The following is a 19931-nucleotide window of genomic DNA, read 5'->3' as shown; positions in this document are numbered from 1 at the left end:
AAGTCAACATAAAAGTATTTCCTTCAACTTGTTAGATTCTTCTTCTAAGAATATTCTCATTATAGCGTAATTTGTTTCTGGTTCACTGAAGTGCCATATAGCAAATTCACTTTTGAAGAAGACTTCCCCTATGGTCAGTATTGGTTGTACAGATTGTGTGATTGAAGAGATTAAAACTCCATTCCCAATAAAGAGTATATCTTTACTGTTGTTCTGCAAGACAACAACAACGAAAAGTATTTCTTTCACTGTTCTCATGTGTTCTGCACATATGCACAGACCTTTTTAGGCTTGTTAAAAGGCAAAGTATGGTGGGAAGTCAACAAATTCATCACTATTTTATGCTGTAGAAGTTGCCTTTCATCTACACCTATCTTTATGTCCAAGGTCAAACCACTCTCATTGAAACTCCCAAACTACACACCAAAAAAACACAAAAAACAAAACAACAATCCCAAACCAAACCCAAACAAACCATTGCAAGAGCTTGAAATGTGTGTTAAAAACATCTGGGTGGGGATTGCATTGAATCTGTAGATTGCTTTGGGTAGTATAGTCATTTTCACCATGTTGACTTTTCCAATCCAAGAACATGGTATATCTCTCCATCTGTTTGTATCATCTTTAATTACTAATGGCATTTTTCACAGAACTAGAACAAAAAATTTCACAATTTGTATGGAAACACAAAAGACCCTGAATAGCAAGCAATCTTGGAAAAGAAAAACTGAGCTGGAGGAATCAGGCTCTCTGACTTCAGACTATACCACAAAGCTACAGTAATAAAGGCAGTATGGTACTGACACAAAAACAGAAATATAGATCAATGGAACAAGATAGAAAGCCCAGAGATAAACTCACACACATATGATCACCTTATTTTTGATAAAGGAGGTACGAATATACAATGGAGAAAAGACAGCCCCTTCAATAATTGATGCTGGGAAAACTGGACAGGTACATGTAAAAGAATGAAATTAGAACATTCCTTAACACCATACACAAAAATAAACTCAAAATGGATTAAAGACCTAAATATAAGGCCAGACACTAAAAAACTCTTAGAGGAAAATATAGGCAGAACACTCTATTACATAAATCACAGCAAGACCCTTTTTGATCCACCTCTTAGAGAAATGGAAATAAAAACAAAAATAAACAGATGAGACCTAATGAAACTTAAAAGCTTTTGCACAGCAAAGGAAACCATAAACAAGATGAAAAGACAACTCTCAGAATGGGAGACAATATTTACAAATGAAGCAACTGACAAAGGATTAATCTCCAAAATCTACAAGCAGCTCATGCAGCTCAATATCAAAAAAACAAACAACCCAATCCAAAAATGTGCAGAAGACCTAAATAGACATTTCTCCAAAACAGATATACAGATTGCCAACAAACACATGAAAAAATGCTCAACATCCCTAATCATTAGAGAAATGCATATCAAAGCTACAATGAGGTATCACCTCACACCAGTGAGAATGGTCATCATCAATAAATCTACAAACAATCAATGCTGGAGAGGGTGTGGAGAAAAGGGAACCCTCTTGCACTGTTGGTGGGAATGTAAATTGATACAGCCACTATGGCGAACAGTATGGAGGTTCCTTAAAAAAATAAAAATAGAACTACGATACAATGCAGCAATCCCACTACTGGGCATATACCCTGAGAAAACCATAATTCAAAAAGAGTCATGTACCACAATGTTCATTGCAGCACTATTTACAATAGCCTGGACATGGAAGCAACCTAAGTGTCCATCGACAGATGAATGGATAAAGAAGATGTGGCATCTTCTTTTTGTAATGGAATATTACTCAGACACACACAAAAAAACGAAATTGAGTTAGTTGTAGTGAGGTGGATGGACATAGAGTCTGTCACGCAGAGTGAAGAAAGTCAGAAAGATAAAAACAAACACCGTATGCTAACACATATATATGGAATCTAAAAAAAAAAAAAAAAAAAAAAAGTTCTGAAGAACCTAGGGGCAGGACAGGAATAAAGATGCAGATATAGAGAATGGACTTGAGGACACGGGGAGGGAGAAGGGTAAGCTGGGACAAAGTGAGGGAGTGGCATGGACATATAGACACTACCCAATGTAAAATAGATAGTGGGAAGCAGCTGCATAGTACAGGGAGATCAGCTCAGTGCTTTTTGTCCATCTAGAGAGGTGGGATAGGGAGGGCAGGAGGGAGAGGCAAGAGGGAGCAGATTGGGGGATATATGTATATGTATAGCTGATTCAGTTTGTTATAAAGCAGAAACTAACACACCACTGTCAAGCACTTTTACTCCAATAAAGATGTTAAAAAGAAAAAAAAAAAACATCTGGGTGACACTGTCTCTTCTCCCCCGCTGTGCTCTAATCTTGTCACTTATTATTCATATAAATTGTGACCAAGGTTGGGTGTCTAAATATTTCTTTCTGGTCCCTGTGCTATGCACATATGATTTTTTGCCCAAGTATTCATCACCATAGTGCTGTATGATAAGAAAAACACATTTAAAGTTGCTATGCCTCAGTTACATTTTCTATTAAACAAGATGATAGTACCTGCTTTAATTATCTTAGGGCTTATTATGAGTATAAAAATAATTTCTTTTTAAAAAGAAGCATGTAGAGAAAACAAACACAAACACCAACCCATTAAGCAAATTTTTATGCACGGCATGCAAAATTGTATCTGATGAGTTTGGTGACTTAATGTGATCATGCTTTTACCACCAGAACTCTCATTGTCATGGGTAATGTAATCCAAATATTTTAGTTCTCAGTGAAAGAGTCAGGAATAAATAACATAAATGCTGCATGTTAATTCCGGCCATGGAGTCTCAGCATAACAGACATTTTAATGAGGAAATCTGATTTGGTGTCAAGCCCAATAAAATGAAGAGTTGTTTGTTGCTGAGAGAGTAGTTTGATTTTGGACAAAATAATATTCAGCTTCAATTTCTCTTTGGATTTGTTATTGCTCCTGGATTCTCTCTAATTTGAACCTTGTAGGGGTCATTTGTGCCTTTGTCATCTCTAATACTCTGCACTTCAGTGAATCATACTTTCATGCTGCCAGGATGACCACCCAGAAGTCCTGTTTATGGAGGACTTGGCTTTTGCAGAGAAGTTCATCTTAAGTCCTGAAGAGCTGAGTTGGGAGTTCCACAATGGTCTCCTGTTTGTTTCTGGGCATGGACGGAAAAATGATCATCTATAGGGACTGATAACCAGCTGGAAGTGCATCTGTTGGAATTCTCTTCTTCTCACTGCATACACTGGATGGTGCTATAGTGAGCACGCATTTTCTACATCAGGCAAGCCAATCTACATATGAATAAGGGAGTTGAGATGTAAAGGCACCAGAAATAATCCATCAGTCAATTTCAACCTCTAATTTACACCTTGTTGCTGTTCCTTCTACTCTTTCTATTTGATTTTATAGCCTTACTATTTTAACCACTAAAATATTAGAAAACAAATGGGCCCTGATTGGTTAAGTCAATCATGATGATACTTTAAGATCTGGGGAAGAGTGTAGAAAATTTTGAAATGGATAGAAGAGATTATTGAACATCCTTTCAATAAAATGCAGGAGCCTTTGGAGATTATGTAATCTTAGAGGGGAGGTGTGTCTTTATCTTTAATTATGTTCTTTTATAACTCAGTAGAGATAGAAGCTAACTTGTATAAATTAATAGAAATGGAAATAGATCCTGTCCATGAAAATGCAGATTGTGTTCCTTGGAATGCAATTGATGACCCTGTGGATGTTGAGCAGTTTTGCCAGTGTGCACCCATTTGTAAATTTATTTCAGCATTTCTACCATAAATGTGTGGTCCTTTGAGATCTTTGAATCTGTTATAACATCTCATTTGTTCCCTCATTATTTTAATGAGTTAAATAAAATCTTTGACACATATCCATTTTATATTTGTATGGGAATCATAATTTTATATTCTTTTAAATTTCATCCTTTAATATATATATATATATATATATATATATATATATATCTCAAGCTCTCCATCAGTTTTCTATAACAGATATTAATTTATTATAACAGTTATTTGAGAGGTTCAAGATGAGGTTCAAGATAAGTATCAGGGAGATAAAGATGAGGGAAGGATAACATGACACTGTCAGCCATGATTTTCAGAAGGCCACCTTCAGAGGCAGAGATGATGAAGCTTCTAGAATTGACCTATAGAAGTTTTGAGGCCTGAAGGGGAATGGCTGGAGTAGAAGAAGGGGCTAGTAAATTGATAAGGTACCAAAAGTAAATTTAATATCATAATATCACTTTTAGCAGACCCCATGTATTCAAGTATGATATTCATTTTAAATTTAAATAAACTTAACTTTTAAAATTTGATTTAGCTGTATTTCTCCTTTATAATATCTAGGGTAGCAGAATGTATTTTCCCAAATGACTTCAACGATATCTCCTATTTCACATGCTTTGCTCATAATGTGATGCTGACAACTGTCCCACTGAGAGGTGGGGGATCTATGTCCCTTTCCTTCCTTTGAATCTGATCTAGGTGAACCTATGAAAATGACTTCCAAGGCTATGTCATAAAAGGCATTCTCTTGACACTATTGCTCTTGAAATCCAACTACCATGTTGTGAGGAAGCCCAAGTAGCTAGAGAGAGGCCCAGCTGGAGAGGCCCACGTGAAGAGGAATAACCCACGTCCTCAGATGAGTTGCCAGCTGATAGCCAGCATCAGCTTCCCAGTAGTTTGGGTAAGCCATCTTGGAAGTGGTTCCTCAGGTTCTGAATATTAGCTGACATCTCACACAGTAGAGATGAGCCTGTCCTATGAAGATTTGCCCAAACTGCAGATTTATGAGCTAATTAAATAATCGTTGTTTTAAGTCACTACATTTTTAGGTGGTTTCTTTGTAGCAACAAACAACCAACATGTCTTTCTATATCACGTTTCTGAAAATTTTCATTTTGAATCTTTCTAATGAATTAAAAGTTCTCTAGTAAAGAAGTATTAAGAAAAGACTATAATGTATCAAATTTACCCATATGAATTGAGAAACGGTATACTTCTGAGTTCAGTTGGAGTTCAATAAATGTTTTTCTGACTATAATCATATGGCCATTTAAAGAGCAAATTTGGAAGGATTGTTTGCAGTCACCACTATTATTCATGAATAAATATTTAGTGGAAAATTCTTATGTGTGTTTTTGTGTGGGTGTATCCTCTGCGGGGCTTATGCTACTCACTATGATGTGTACTTTGGCTCACCCAGTTCTTACTGGCTCAGCATACAGATGCTATCATTGTCCTGAGACCCTCAAGGTTCTCATTCAGCCAATTTCTTTATCTCCTTCCAATATTAGCCCCGGTCTAATCATCTTTCTCTTCTTAAATTCAGGATGTCTTTGCCTAACTCTGATAGCTACTAATTTTCCTCAGTCCCTATTGCAAGCTCACTTGCCTGCCCAGAAAATAGGTACTTTTTTATGGTGGTAAAATATACCACACAAAATTTACCATTTTAATCATTTTTTTTTTTTTTTTTTTTTTTTTTTTTGCTGTACGCGGGCCTCTCACTGCTGTGGCCTCTCCCGTTGCGGAGCACAGGCTCCGGACACACAGGCTCCGCGGCCATGGCTCGCGGGCCCAGCCGCTCCGCGGCACGTGGGATCCTCCGGGATCGGGGCACGAACCCGTGTCCCCTGCATCGGCAGGCGGACTCTCAACCACTGCGCCACCAGGGAGGCCCGTTTTTAATCATTTTTAAGTATATAGTTCAGTGACATTAAGTACATTCACATTATTGTGCAAACATCCATCTCTAGGACTTTTTAATCATCTCAAACAGAAACTCTGTACCCACAAAGCAATACCTCTTTGCTCCCTCTTTCCCCCTATCCTTAGTGACCACCATTATACTTTCTACCTCTATGAATTTTTCTGTTCAGAGTACCTCACATAAGTGGAATCATACAATATTTGACCTCATATCTGGCTTATTTCACTTAACATTATGTGCAGAAGGTTTATCCATGTTGTAGCATATATCAGAAGTTCATTCCCCTTTGTGGTTGAATAATATTCCATCATATGTATACACCATGTTTTGTTCATTTGTTCATCCACTGATGAACATTTGTACTGTTTCTACATTTTGGTTTTTGTGCATAATGCTGCTATGAATGTTAGCGTACTAATATCTGTTAGAGCCCTTTCTTTCAGTTCTTTTGGGTATTGAAGTGGAATTACTGGATCATATGGCAAATACGTCTGGCTTTGGAGGAACCATCATACTGGAAAAGAGGTACTTTGAAGGAGGAACAGCCTCCTAGTGAATATATTATTTGGTGACACAAAAATGATGTAGTTTTTCTTTTTTTTCTAATGGTTGCGTTTTATCCAGCTTATGTTAGTGTCTAACATGAATTGTTTGAGCCTAGACCAATCCATCAGTACCTGTATTAGAGCTGAAGACTATTTGCTCACTAGTTTCTAATTCCAATTAACTTTATTTCTGATCATGCTTTGAAATGAATTTTCCATTCCAAGGAAAAGAAGACAAAACAAAAAGCAACCCAACCAGATGCCTATGAACATTTGATGAAGTTCTCCACTTGCGGAGATTTGTTTGCTGCTTTCATCTGTCACAACATTCTCTATATCAGCCTAGTTCATAGTTGTATTAGTCAGGGTTTCTAGAGAACAAAACAAATAAGATGTGTGTGTGTGTGTGTGTATTGTGTATATATAGAGAGAAAGAGAGCCAGAAAGACAGAAACAGGTATTTATTTTAAGGAATTGGCTCATGTGATTATAGAGGTTATCACTTCCAAAATCTGCATGGCAGGCCAGCAGGTTGGAGGCCCATGGAAGAGCTGGTGTTGCAGTCCAAGTCTGAAGGTGGTCTGTAGGCAAACTTTCTTCATCACTGGGGGCTGTCAGTCTTTTTCATAAGCCCTTCAACTGATTGGATGAGGCCTACTGATTTAAATGTTAGTTACATCTAAAAAAATACCTTCACAGAAGCATCCAAGTATGTATGATCAAATATTTGAGTACTGTGGCCTAGCCAAGTTGACACATAAAACTAACCATCATAATAATGCACTTCCTTAAAAAAACAGGATGGATTTATAGAAAACTTAAATTCTGTAACTTCCTTGGTTCCTCATTTCCCAGCTTCTGATTTATCTTAGCCATTAACCAGGTTTCATATTACTCTTTTTTGTATGTGTTTCCAAATATTTTGAGCCTAAATTTTATCTTGACAATTGAATTACACTTTCTTTTAAGCTTGGGTCAAGATTTATTTATTTTTAATATCCTACCAATACCATATACCAATACTTATAGCTCTCAGACAGTAGTCAGTGTTCAGCAAATACTGATATGCAGCCCCTGAAGTCTCAAGTTAATGCTGACTCCCTCCCTGTTGTCCCCAGGACACCGCTTATGGAATTCATCAGGTTTTCATGCAATCCTTACTGCTTTTAGTTATTACCTCCATTCTACCCCAAGCCTAGAATGGTTTGATGAGCTACTTTTTACCTTTTCTCTTCATGATTTCCCTAAAAGAAACTCCTGTCCTAAACTCATTTCTACTTCTAAGATTTTGCTTCAGTTTCTGCCATACCTCTAGGAATGCCTTTCTAGGCCTATCCCAATCCCACTCATAGTTTAGGTCATAGTTCACATTCTTTTTCTTCTGCAGACTTTCTCAATCATCCCACTCTGTATTAGTCTCTTCTCTCCAATGTCCATTTTATCTGTAACTCTTACTGTGGTAGCAAAGCCATGTACTACATTTTATTGTTAGGCGATTTTATCTGAAGTTGACTTCCCAAAGGAGAACAGAAGTGTGGAGGAACTCACTCTTTTGTCTGTCTCTTCTATCCCTTAAGAGTAAATCAAAGGCTTTATACAGGATATAAAATTAGTAAATATTTTCAAAAGTATGAATAAAATAAAACATATTGTAATCCTGCTCAGTCTAAGATCAATCCTGTATATTTCTTACCTTTACCTTGACTTTGTAGTAAAATGTATGTGTTAGGTAAGTGTTTTATACTTTATGCTTATGTGTGTCTTTGGGAACAACTTTTTCTCATTTTGAATTACTGGCGTTTTAACGACCATGTCAAAAACCTTATCTTCTGAGCATTTTTTTCCCACTTGAATTCAGAGCTGTTTCATTTGAACACAGGGTTTACCAAGCTAAAGAGTCCATGTCCTCTTGGACAATCTCCAACCAGAGTTATCTATAAATGATACCTTAGGGATCCTCTTTACAGACTCAATCTGGTTTTTGTTTTTATGGCAAATAAAGCTATAAATTAAAGTATGTGGAAAAACATGTGATCTAAACTATTTCTGCAGAGAACTCATGTACAGCTGCAGACCTTAAATCTCTGAAGACCTTTAGGTTCCGTTCACTGTCTTGTTATTATTATTTTGTATAACCTTCCTCCAGCCATTTCTTCTTGTCAAGTTGGCCTCATATTTCAGGCAGTACATTGCAGTGTTTATCATTTTGTTTGTGGCTGGGATAGTGATAAAGCACTTCAACAGTGCTTTCATGTTCCAGGATGTCAAACAATGTATAAATGTCAAGTATTTTTAGTCTCTGCATCATCCTTGTTACAGGATTCCAGAGTCCCAGTGCACATTTCATCCCCAGGGTACAAAATCACAGTGAGTCATTTCACTAGGGAATAAAAGAGTTTGTGATCCAAATGATGTTTTAGTTTTCAAACTCTATGTTAAATTCCCTAAACCATTTACAATCAAAACAACTGGTTTTTCAAATTTTATGTATGTATCATATATACATTCATTTTCATTGCTAAGTATTTAATATAAAGAGATAGTGAAAGTTACTAACTGTTCAAGAGGTAAATATGCAGGTTTTAAAAGTTATTAAAAACCCCTACATTTTCTAGGAAAGAATCAATTAGTGTGATGAAGTTAGAACAAGGAATCGGGGGGCAGTTCCCACTTTCCTCCACTAGAGGTCTCAGTTTATATTATTTTTTTTTTTTTCCAGGGAAAGCTAAAACACTGTTGTTGTGGATGCTTTGATAGCAAAATATTTCTAAAAGCACAATCATCATAGAAATAACGGTACATTTTAGAATCCAATATAAATAAAAACAGGTTCTAGTACCTTTCTTTCTTCCATGGTTTAAACTTTTGCTGTACATTTTCCCTCACAATAACATCATCATTAAAAAACAATTTTTTTAAAAGTCACAATACTTTTTGTGTATATGAACAAATAGCGATAACATTATTTTGTTGTATGTGAAAATATTCACAATAAGTGAGAAATGTATTTTGGGTCATTTCTAACGAACTTAAAAAAAAATAAACCACAGGCTCACTCTTTCTTATGACTATGACTTGATATATCTAGAAGCTCTGGCTTTCTGTCAATCTGATGGATTAAGAGTATGTGCTGTTTATTTCATAATTTATTCTGAAGTGTGAACCAAGGAAAGAGGGAACATGGAAATTTTATTTCAAGCACTTGGTATAAGTCATAGTTCAGGACCTTGGTCATCTAAGATAACCATTGCCACCATCAAAATAGTCCCAATTATATTATATATTATAGTCCCAATTATAAGGAAAGTAAGATTCCACAAAAGGTTGTTTATGAAGTTGGGAATTGGTCAAGGTTAATAGTAAAAGCAAAAATGTTTTTACTCTTAATTTAATACCTAGAAAAATAGATTTACCCTGTATAGTAGAATTTGTCACTCATGTTGCTTGTTGTCAATGCATCACACTCCAGGGCATGGATAACTGTAATTTGTCTATGCTTTGTTTGGAGCTGAGAAACTTGTTAGTTTCTAGAAGCTTCCGAAGGCCAATTTAAGTCAGATCAGTTCTTATTACAGAGAAACTTTCTGAAATAACTGAGTTGTTGTGTCCAACAGTCAGGTTGGAGTTGGAGTCCAGCTGCTCCAGATATTAATATCAATAAGAATAATAATATTCCTTTGGTGCGCTAGAAGCTTTACATATAAACTCTCATTTATTGAAGAGCCATCCTTAGGTAGATCTTCATTTACAAATGAGGAAACTAAAACTCAAAGGGCTTAGGTAATATGCAAGCTTCCAAAGAAATTTAGAACCACAGGTATGTCTGTCCACTTCCATAGCAGCAAGGGTGCAGAGTCCCCTGTAAGATTACTTTAGCCATAGGTGCTATAAATATTTGAAACCATGGCTGCTCTTTGCAGGAAGCCCGTATGTTTGCCAGTGAGTAAAATTTTTACTGAGTTTCTATTATGTGTGGACTACAGTTCTAGGAACTCTATAGGAAGGAGAGATATAAAAGAAAAAGGTGCGGTTAAGAAACAGAGACAGTTGGGCTTCCCTGGTGGCGCAGTGGTTGAGAGTCCGCCTGCCGATGCAGGGGACACGGGTTCGTGCCCCGATCCCAGAAGATCCCACATGCCGCGGAGCGGCTGGGCCCGCGAGCCATGGCCGCGGAGCCTGTGTGTCCGGAGCCTGTGCTCCGCAACGGGAGAGGCCACAGCAGTGAGAGGCCCGCGTACAGCAAAAAAAAAAAAAAAAAAAAGAAACAGAGACAGCAAAAAGCATAAAATCCAGATGAACACTTTTATGGGGAATGCATGCCTGCTAGAGGGCTTAGCCCATGAAAAATGATGTAACTGAAAGTGAAAACCTCCAAGTAATTCTGTGCTAAGTAAAGGTCATTTAAACCCAATCTGATATTTCTATGTTAGTACACAATTAAAATGACAGTATAATGGGGAGAAATTGGATTAAAGAAAAAACAAAACAGGGCTTCCCTGGTTGCACAGTGGTTGAGAGTCCGCCTGCCGATGCAGGGGACATGGATTCGTGCCCCGGTCCGGGAAGATCCCACATGCCGCGGAGTGTCTGGTCCCGTGCTCCATGGCCGCTGAGCCTGCGCATCTGGAGCCTGTGCTCTGCAACGGGAGAGGCCACAGAAGTGAGAGGCCCGCGTACCACAAAAAAAAAAAAAAAAAAAAAAAAAAAAAGCTTTAAAGGAAATTGCCTGGGTCGTCACAGTGATATCTCCCTCTGTGCATCTTTGTGAGTTGAAGCTCAGTATCAGGATATAATGAATTAGAGATGGCTTTCCAAGTCGTCCTCCAGTGACATGAGATATTAAGAAAGAAAAAGATTTTAGACCACAAAGATAAGCTAATCCAATGCTCTAACCTTGCTGAAGAAATAACTGAGATCTGGAGAAATTAAGTGACTCGTTCAAGGTCACATATTTAATGAGTAAAAGATCCAGGACTTCAAACCCATTGACGGCAAACAGAAAGGAACTGAAGAATAGCTTGTTTTTAATACGTTAAATTCTAGCATGAAAGTGTGGCAGGATCTTCATGATGGGAAACTGTACTAGCAGACAAAGTAAACTAGTACATACAAGGACTGACTGTTTCTTTCTAAGATTTTGAGGAGATTGTGCGTTTACTACCAAGAGCTTTAATGAGCGCCAGGTTATAGGGGGAAAACAAACAATTTAATGCATACATCTAAGGGTTGCTGGGTTCTTTGTGGCTTCTACCCCCGTCTCCTTCTAGTGCAGATACAGTGATATGCATGTATATTATGCATTCTCTAAATAAACTCTCTCTGTCCACAAATTTATACTGTTATTTGGTTGGACCAAAGAGATGTTTTAGATGTAGATTTTGTTGTCAAGCTGAAACACATCAGTCAGTATGGAAAGCATAGTCCAGAAATGTAGATGGTTCCTTGAGAAGAAGCATACAGTCAATCATGGTGAAGAGAGTTGTATGTAACTGGTAACAAAGCTGGTGTCAAATGTCTTTGTCAACAGGACAGAGTATGTACATCATTAAGTACTCCACTGCCTTCACATTAATCTTTGCTTGGAAATACTTGCTGATGCCATAACTGTTACTTTAATATCTACCACCACCTGAGGATTAGTACTGTTTACTAGGTACCAGGTACCCAATTCTGTAATTTTGCAGGTATTACAGAATTGGATCCTTATACAAACTGTGTGAAGTTAGTTATTTTTACCATTTTATAGATGGAACATTGAGGTAAGGTGGTGAAGGGTAAGGCAAGTAAATGGAACAGCTGAGATCCAAAGCCAAGCAGTGTGATTCCAGATTTTGCATGTTCAGCCACTATGTCAAACAACCTCTCAATATGACCGAATCTTTTTCAACAGACAAAACAGAATGCTCACTCCAAAGCACTCTGGCCCTTTAAGGCTGTCATTTGGGAAGTACATACTCTTTTCCTAGTAATGCTACCATGACTTTAATATTTCTGGAATGGATCCATTGGAATTACCTTTAGAGCCTGCAGCTCATTCTTCAAATATCTCTTGTGGTGGCAAATCTCTCTTTGAAGGAGGATTTTATTTTGGACCCAACCAAAGTCCTTTGCAGCCAAGTACCATGACTAAGGTGGGTGTTGAAGCTGGGTGATGCCATTTTTGGTCAAAAATGAAACATGGCTGGGAGGCAATGAGACAGGTTGCTTTTCTGAATTCGATCTGAAGACTGTTCCAAGGAGGAACTCTAGTCCTTGAAGCAGTGCCTGCTCTGGGCTCATGACCTGCTGTCCAAAGTGATTAGACTTGGGGAAGGAGGATGTCAATTTAGATATGTGAGTTTTGGCATATTTATCTTCAAAGATCACATCATTTGCCTCTGTAATTTGGATTCATTTTTTAAATTTATAATATCCAAATATTTAATAATTTCTCTAGGTAACTTTTTTTTTTTTTTTTTTTTTTTTTTTTTTTTTTTTTGCAGTACGTGGGCCTCTCACTGTTGAGGCCTCTCCCGTTGTGGAGCACAGGCTCCGGACGCGCAGGCTCAGCGGCCATGGCTCACGGGGCCAGCCGCTCCATGGCATGTGGGATCTTCCTGGACCGGGGCATGAATCCGTGTCCCATGCATCGGCAGGCGGACTCTCAATGACTGCGCCACCAGGGAAGCTCTCTAGGTAACTTTTTAACAAGTTAAGTTGACCTATATATTTGAGTGAACTGGAATGAAGCTACAAGGCAGGAAGCATTTTTCAGGATCTATTACACACATTTTTTATTCTTTGCTCTGTGCTGGAAAGGTTTCCTGCTCTTCACTCTACCAAATCCAACTAGTGGTATTAGGTATGCATGCCACTTGCCATTATGAGGAACTGGAACAGACTAGAACACATGCATCTGGAGCATATCTGCAATGGTCGGATTGTTTATTTCTACCCATGTTAAAATCCTAGCCCTCAATGAGATGAGACTTTCGGGAAGTAATTATGTCATGAAGGTAGAGCCCTCAGGAAGGGATTAGTGACCTTTTAAAAGGGACCCTAAAGTATGCTCTTGCCCTCTTGCTGACATGTGAAAATACAGTAGGAAGTTAGTCTGCAACCCAGAAGAAAGCGCTCACAGAACCCAACTGTGCTGGCACTCTGATCTCAGATTGACAGCTTTCAGAACTGTGAGAAAAAAGTTTTGTTGTTTGTAAACTATGCAGTGTATGGTACTTTGTCATAGCAGCCCGAACTAAGACAAGGTTCCCTGCCTGCTTCAATTCCATTCACTCTGTTTCATGTTTATGTCTCCAATCCGTCTCTGAAATCTTCCTTGACCCTTTGACCTGCAGTAACCTCTCTCTTCTGTATTTCTGATCGTGCATACAACTCATTAGACTCGCTTTCTTGTCTTATTAATTAACTTTTCACATGTAAACATTTTATTTCTCCAGCTATATTGTAAGCCTGAAGGTAAGGTTGTCTTTTTTCCTATCCTCCCTTTCTCCCTCCAGCCCTTTCTTCCATCGTTTTATCTTTTCTTTCTCTCTTTCTCTCTTTTTTCTTTCTTGTGTGTCCTTCTCAGTTCCTCAGACAGGGCTTTGTACAAAATAGGGGCTCAGGGATATTTACTGATTCTTATCTGCATTTATTATAGCAGCAGAATGATGATCTAATATCACTCATTCTGCAGATTTGTCTTTTTATTATGTTTCTTAAGAAAATATGGTTGTTCTTTTCTTCTTTTTGTTTTTGTCTTTTTTTCAGCATATATATCTTGAAGGATGTGTAATCATATTTCAGGGAATGACTGCCTGAATTAAAGATTCTTATTATTTGTTCAAAGTGATTAAGTCCAAATATATTGCTGAGAATGGACTCTATATTCCTTTTTTTTTAACATCTTTATTGGAGTATAATTGCTTTACAATGGTGTGTTAGTTTCTGCTTTATAACAAAGTGAATCAGTTATACATATACATATATCCCCACCTCTCCACCCTCTTGCATCTCCCTCCCACCCTCCCTATACGACCCCTCTAGGTGGACAAAAAGCACTGAGCTGATCTCCCTGTGCTATGTGGCTGCTTCCCACTAGCTATTTTACATTTGGTAGTGTGTATATGTCCATGCCACTCTCTCACTTTGTCACAGCTTACCCTTCCCCCTCCCTGTGTCCTCAAGTCCATTCTCTACATCTGCGTCTTTATCCCTGTCCTGACCCTAGGTTCTTCATAGCCATTGTTTTTTTCTTTTTTTAGATTCCGTATATATGTGTCAGCATACGGTATTTGTTTTTATCTTTCTGACTCTCTTCACTGCATGACAGGCTCTAGGTCCATCCACCTCACTATAACTCAATTTCATTTCCTTTTATGTCTGAATAATATTCCATTGTATATTTGTGCCACATCTTCTTTATCCATTTATCTGTCGCTGGACACTTGGGTTGTTTCCATGTCCTGGCTACTGTAAAGAGAGCTGCAATGAACATTGAGGTACATGATTCTTTTTGAATTATGGTTTTTTCAGGGTATATGCCCAGTAGTGGGATTGCTGGGTCATATGGTAGTTCTATTTTTAGTTTTTTTAAGGAACCTCCATACTGTTCGCCATAGTGGCTGTATTAATTTACATGCCCACCAACAGTGCAAGAGGGTTCCCTTTTCTCCACACCCTCTCCAGCATTTACCGTTTGTAGATTTTTTGATGACGGCCATTCTGACTGGTGTGAGGTGATACCTCACTGCAGTTTTGATTTGCGTTTCTCTAATGATTAATGACGTTGAGCATTCTTTCATGTGTTTGTTGGCAATCTGTATATCTTCTTTGGAGAAATGTCTATTTAGGTCTTCTGCCCATTTTTTGGATTGGGTTGTTTGTCTTTTTGCTTTGGAGCTGCATGAGCTGCTTGTAAGTTTTGGAGATTAATCCTTTGTCAGTTGTTTCATTTGCAAATATTTTCTCCCATTCTGAAGGGTTGCCTTTTCATCTTGTTTATGGTTTCTTTGCTGTGCAAAAGCTTTTAAGTTTCATTCGTGGACACTATATTCTTAAGGAGTGCAGTTTTTCTTAAAGATGTGCTGTTAGAATACAATGGGCTGTTCCTGCTCCACAAAACCTTTGGGGTTGACAGTTTGATTATTCAGCAGAGTCGCTGTTAAAATATTACTTAAAAGTAAGCATTTGTTTTAACAGTATTAGTTTCCTTTCTCCTCTGGGTTCTGAATATGAATAAGTGTAATATCCAGCAACCTGAAGACAGACTTTATTATTATTGATGCTCTGTAATTAACAAACTTTCACATTTTGATTGTATCTGTTTTGTGGTTATTGATCATTTAAGTCAGATATGTTAGAAAGAATTAATGGTATGGTATTTTTTCCCCTAACATCCCACCATTGTGGATGGAAAAATCCCTCAGAGAAATAAATGTTCCATTCCTTAATTCTGGACTCTCAACAATGCCTTTATTTTTCTTTTGTAAAATTATATGTTTTGCCTTCTTCCCATCATGCTAAGAACTTAGTATTACTGTGTTGCAACTGTCCCTGCAATTTTTAGTGTAGCCCAAAGTGAGGTTTTTTGACTGTTTACAACTCTATGGGATCAAAAGCTTTTCCAGGTGTTCAGCTTTGTTTAAAGTTTAATCTTTTAATGTTTCACATGCATATGTTTTTTAAAGAAAAAAAAATACAATACTGTTATGAGTTTTGGTCGAAAAGCCAATGGCTTTTGTCTTAAGAAAGGAAAAAGAGAGCCTAGACTCAAAAATAAACAGGATATTCTGTGATTTCTTTAGCAATCTTGCATAGTTGTGTCTTCAATTCAGAGTTCCAACCTAAAGTTGCACTGAAGGTCCATACAAGGAAATTCTATTATCACTACTGCTTTCTTATAGGATATTAAAAATGTAGAGTATTAGAATATTAGTGCTAGTGTAAGAGCATTTTAATTAGAAAAGCACAGGATTTAACTAATACCCAACTTCTGAAAGAAATTGTCCTAGTGCCAGGGAGAACACTCCGGAATATCTTGTACTTTGAAAACTAGATATCATCTCTGTGATCTGTAGCAGCAAAGGAACTTGCCCATAGACTTGGAGATCTAGCTTTTCAGATTGCGTGTCCTTATTGTTTGAGATAGAGGCCTCCAGCCAACTTCCATTTATTCAGAATTTGTTTATTTAGCTGATGGATGGTCCATGCCCCTGCTCTTCTTCCCTTTCCCCTCAAGGTTCCTTTGGAATGAGTCCCGTTTTTATCATTACCTCTGGCATGCTCTGAGAAGTCAGGAGATGAAAGCCAAGCCTGATGATTCTACTCTTGTTAACAACTTTGGTGAAAATTTTGAAGGTGAAAGGTTCTGGAACATTCAGAACTGAATAAACCAACTTGAAATAAGTGAAAAACCAGAACAATATTATAAAGGCCCTTACTTCTGGCAGCTGCTCAACCCCTGTGTTTGTTATTTGGTCAGCTTCCCTGCTTTTATGCAAGATGCAGCAGGGAACTGGTAAACCCTTAGCTCTCTTTAAAGAAGAAAAATGGAGAGAAACTCTGTACTCAACTAATCTAACACGTCTGGTGAAGAGCTTCAGCTAGAAATCAGAGATCTTTGATCCTTGCCTATTGATCTAATCTTTCAGCTGAACTCCCTCATCTGCAACTTCAAGGTTGCCAAATGTGACCTCTATCTGGGCCAACCATTGTGTTCCTGCTTCACCAATGATCCTGTCTCCCTCAGCTTAAGGAACTGAGAAATCCCTGAGTGTCTTCATATTAATTCCTTCCTCTTTACTCAGCTTTTCTTTCAAATATACAAAAAAAGAAAAGTATATATATATATATATATATATATATATATATATATATATATATGCTTTACATATGTACATATATATACATTATATATTTAAAATCCCTTGGTATGTACTTCATTAGCCATAATAAGTTTTTAATCCTTAATATTGAATTCTGAATATATGCAAGCAAAAGTGACTTTTTATTTTCACTCTCTCTGCTTAGTTTACTTCTTGATGCAAAATAGAAGTTCTAGGAGTCTATACTATAAAGTAGTAAATTTTTTATAGCCTATGATAATATTTAAATCAGACCTTTGTAGAAAAACTGATAAATTCACAGCCTTTTATAACAGAAAACTCATTTAATTGTTCTATGTTTTATAGCACTGCAAATAAAAAGAATGCCTTTCTCCCCCTCTCTCCAATTCCCTCCTTCCGTCTTCTTTCCTTCCTTCCTTCCTCCCTCCCTCTTTTCTTCCTTTCTTTCTTTCTTCCTTCCTTCCTTTCTTTCTTTCTTTCTTTCTTTCTTTCTTTCTTTCTTTCTTCCTTCCTTCCTTCTTTCTTTCTTTCTTTCCTTCCTTCCTTCCTTCCTTCTTTCCTTTCTTTCCTTCTTTCCTTCTTTCTTTCTTTCTCTCCTTCTTTCCTTCTTTCTTCCTCCTTCTCTCCCTCCCTCCCTCCCTTCCTTCCTTCCTTTATTTCTTTCCTTGTTTCTTTCTGTTACATGATTTGCTCTCGTGTTCCGTATCAAGTTGTTTTAAGGAGTGCTTCTGTGTTTTTAAGTGTGGGTACTTTACATACATTTATTCTCTGTCCCCCCAAACATGGGGAAGAGTAGAAAAGGACACTAATGTAAGTCACATCTTAAATTATTTCAAGTACTGACATTGATTTGTAAGTTGGATAAAAGAACTACAACTTCTCTTTAGTTTTTCGTTTTTTCTATTTTACTTTACACAGAAGCAGAGAACAAAGTGTAATGAGTCTCTATCCATCACTCAGCTTTAATGATCATCATCATTTTCCTGACTTAGTTTCTTCTATCCCCACCTTTTCTATTTTTGATTGAAAATTTTAAATTCCAGATTATTATTTTACTTCAGTATTTAGCTTGACTTTTTGAAAGAAGAGACAATTTTAGAACTATCTACCCTGGTTATGAGGTGACAGTACCTTTTCACTGATGTGCTGTTCAAGGAAATAAACAGCACTGCATTAATAGACCATTATTCCATCCTAACATGTTACTATGTTAGTGCTTATTAGACATTCTCTCCTTCTTACTTAAAGGAAAAACATTTCTCTGCCCCTCTGGCAGTTTCCATAAGGAAAATGAGAGCAACTGAAAAGGACAGTTGAATTTAAAAAGTAATTTCACAAAACTTCCGTAATAAAGAGGAATAACATTGTCACACCTTGGCTTTATTCTTTATACATTTATCTACCAGGAAGATTGTAGTTTATTGTTTTGCTCTTAGTTTCGGTGAATCTTTTTGTTTCATAGATAGTCTCAAAATACTGAGAATGTCAGTGTGGAGCTTGGGTCCAGCCTTTCCTCAGTGCTGACATTTGGCTACTTTTGCACCCTAGACAGCTATGAATTACAGGACTTAATAATGCAATGAACCTCACATATGTAGATACACAATCTCTGTGGATTTTATGCCTGATAGGAATTTATGAGTTTGATTCTCCTGGCTCTCCTCTGGTTGCTAGGTACACACTTTTTAAAAACATTAAAGTGTCAATAACTCTAAATTCTTAAAGATTTACTGTTCATTTATGCTATTCACTGAGAATAGGGACAGAGAGGTAGAAAAATATAAAATGTTGGAAAACTCAGATTTGAATTTGAAATGTGATTTTAGTACTTTTAGTGATAGATAGTATATATATATATATATATATATATATATATATATATATATATATATACACACACACACATATATCTTCAGAAATATATCCTCAGAACATAATTTGTATACTTAAGTTAGAATATTAAGTTACTTAGTAATCAACAGACCAATTTATCCATCTTGACTTCTGTCTCCGTGCTTGGAATGGCCATCATCGTAAAATACCAACAAAACTGACTTTCTTTTATGATACGGTACTGCAAAAGTGCTTCAGCTTTCTAAAGTGTTCTTACTGGGGACAAATTAAACAAAAACAGAAACTATTTATAATTTCTGGAAATTTCTGGTTAGGAAGAATTCACCCAGTGAAAACCACTCTAATTAGGATTTTCCTACCCTTTATAAGTCATTTTTTTCTGACTATAAAAATGATATAGTTGTTTTTTTTTTGGTAGAAAATTTGGAAAATACATAAACGTACAAATAAGAAAATAAAAATAACCAGGTAGGTTATTTTTGTGTATATAGATTGTTAAGTGTGAGTGTGTGTTTTTGTGTGTGTACAACTTGGTAGCATAATATGACATAATGCTTAAGAGTGTAGAGGCTACAGGCTCTCAAGTTTGGATGTCTGGGTTGGAATCCTTGCTGAGCTGCTTGCTAACTGTCCTACCTCAGCCAAGCAGTTCAATTTCTCTTTGCCAAGTTTCCTTACCTATATAATAGGAATAATGATAATATCTACATGACAGTTGGGGCAGGGGTTGAGTATTAATTGAATTATCATGAAAAACACACAGTGAACTTCCAGGACTATTGGTCCTCATTATCACTAATCTGAGATTCAAGTTTTGCTTTTTTTAAATTTTTAAAATTTTTTGGCCACACTGCGTGGCGGCACGTGGGATCTTAGTTCCCCAAGCAGGGATTGAACCCGTGCCCCCTGCAGTGGAAACCTAG

This window comes from Mesoplodon densirostris, chromosome 5 (assembly GCF_025265405.1).
Source record: "Mesoplodon densirostris isolate mMesDen1 chromosome 5, mMesDen1 primary haplotype, whole genome shotgun sequence".
In the NCBI taxonomy this organism is placed as follows: Eukaryota; Metazoa; Chordata; class Mammalia; order Artiodactyla; family Ziphiidae; genus Mesoplodon; species Mesoplodon densirostris.
Note: the sequence above shows the minus strand (reverse complement) of the source record.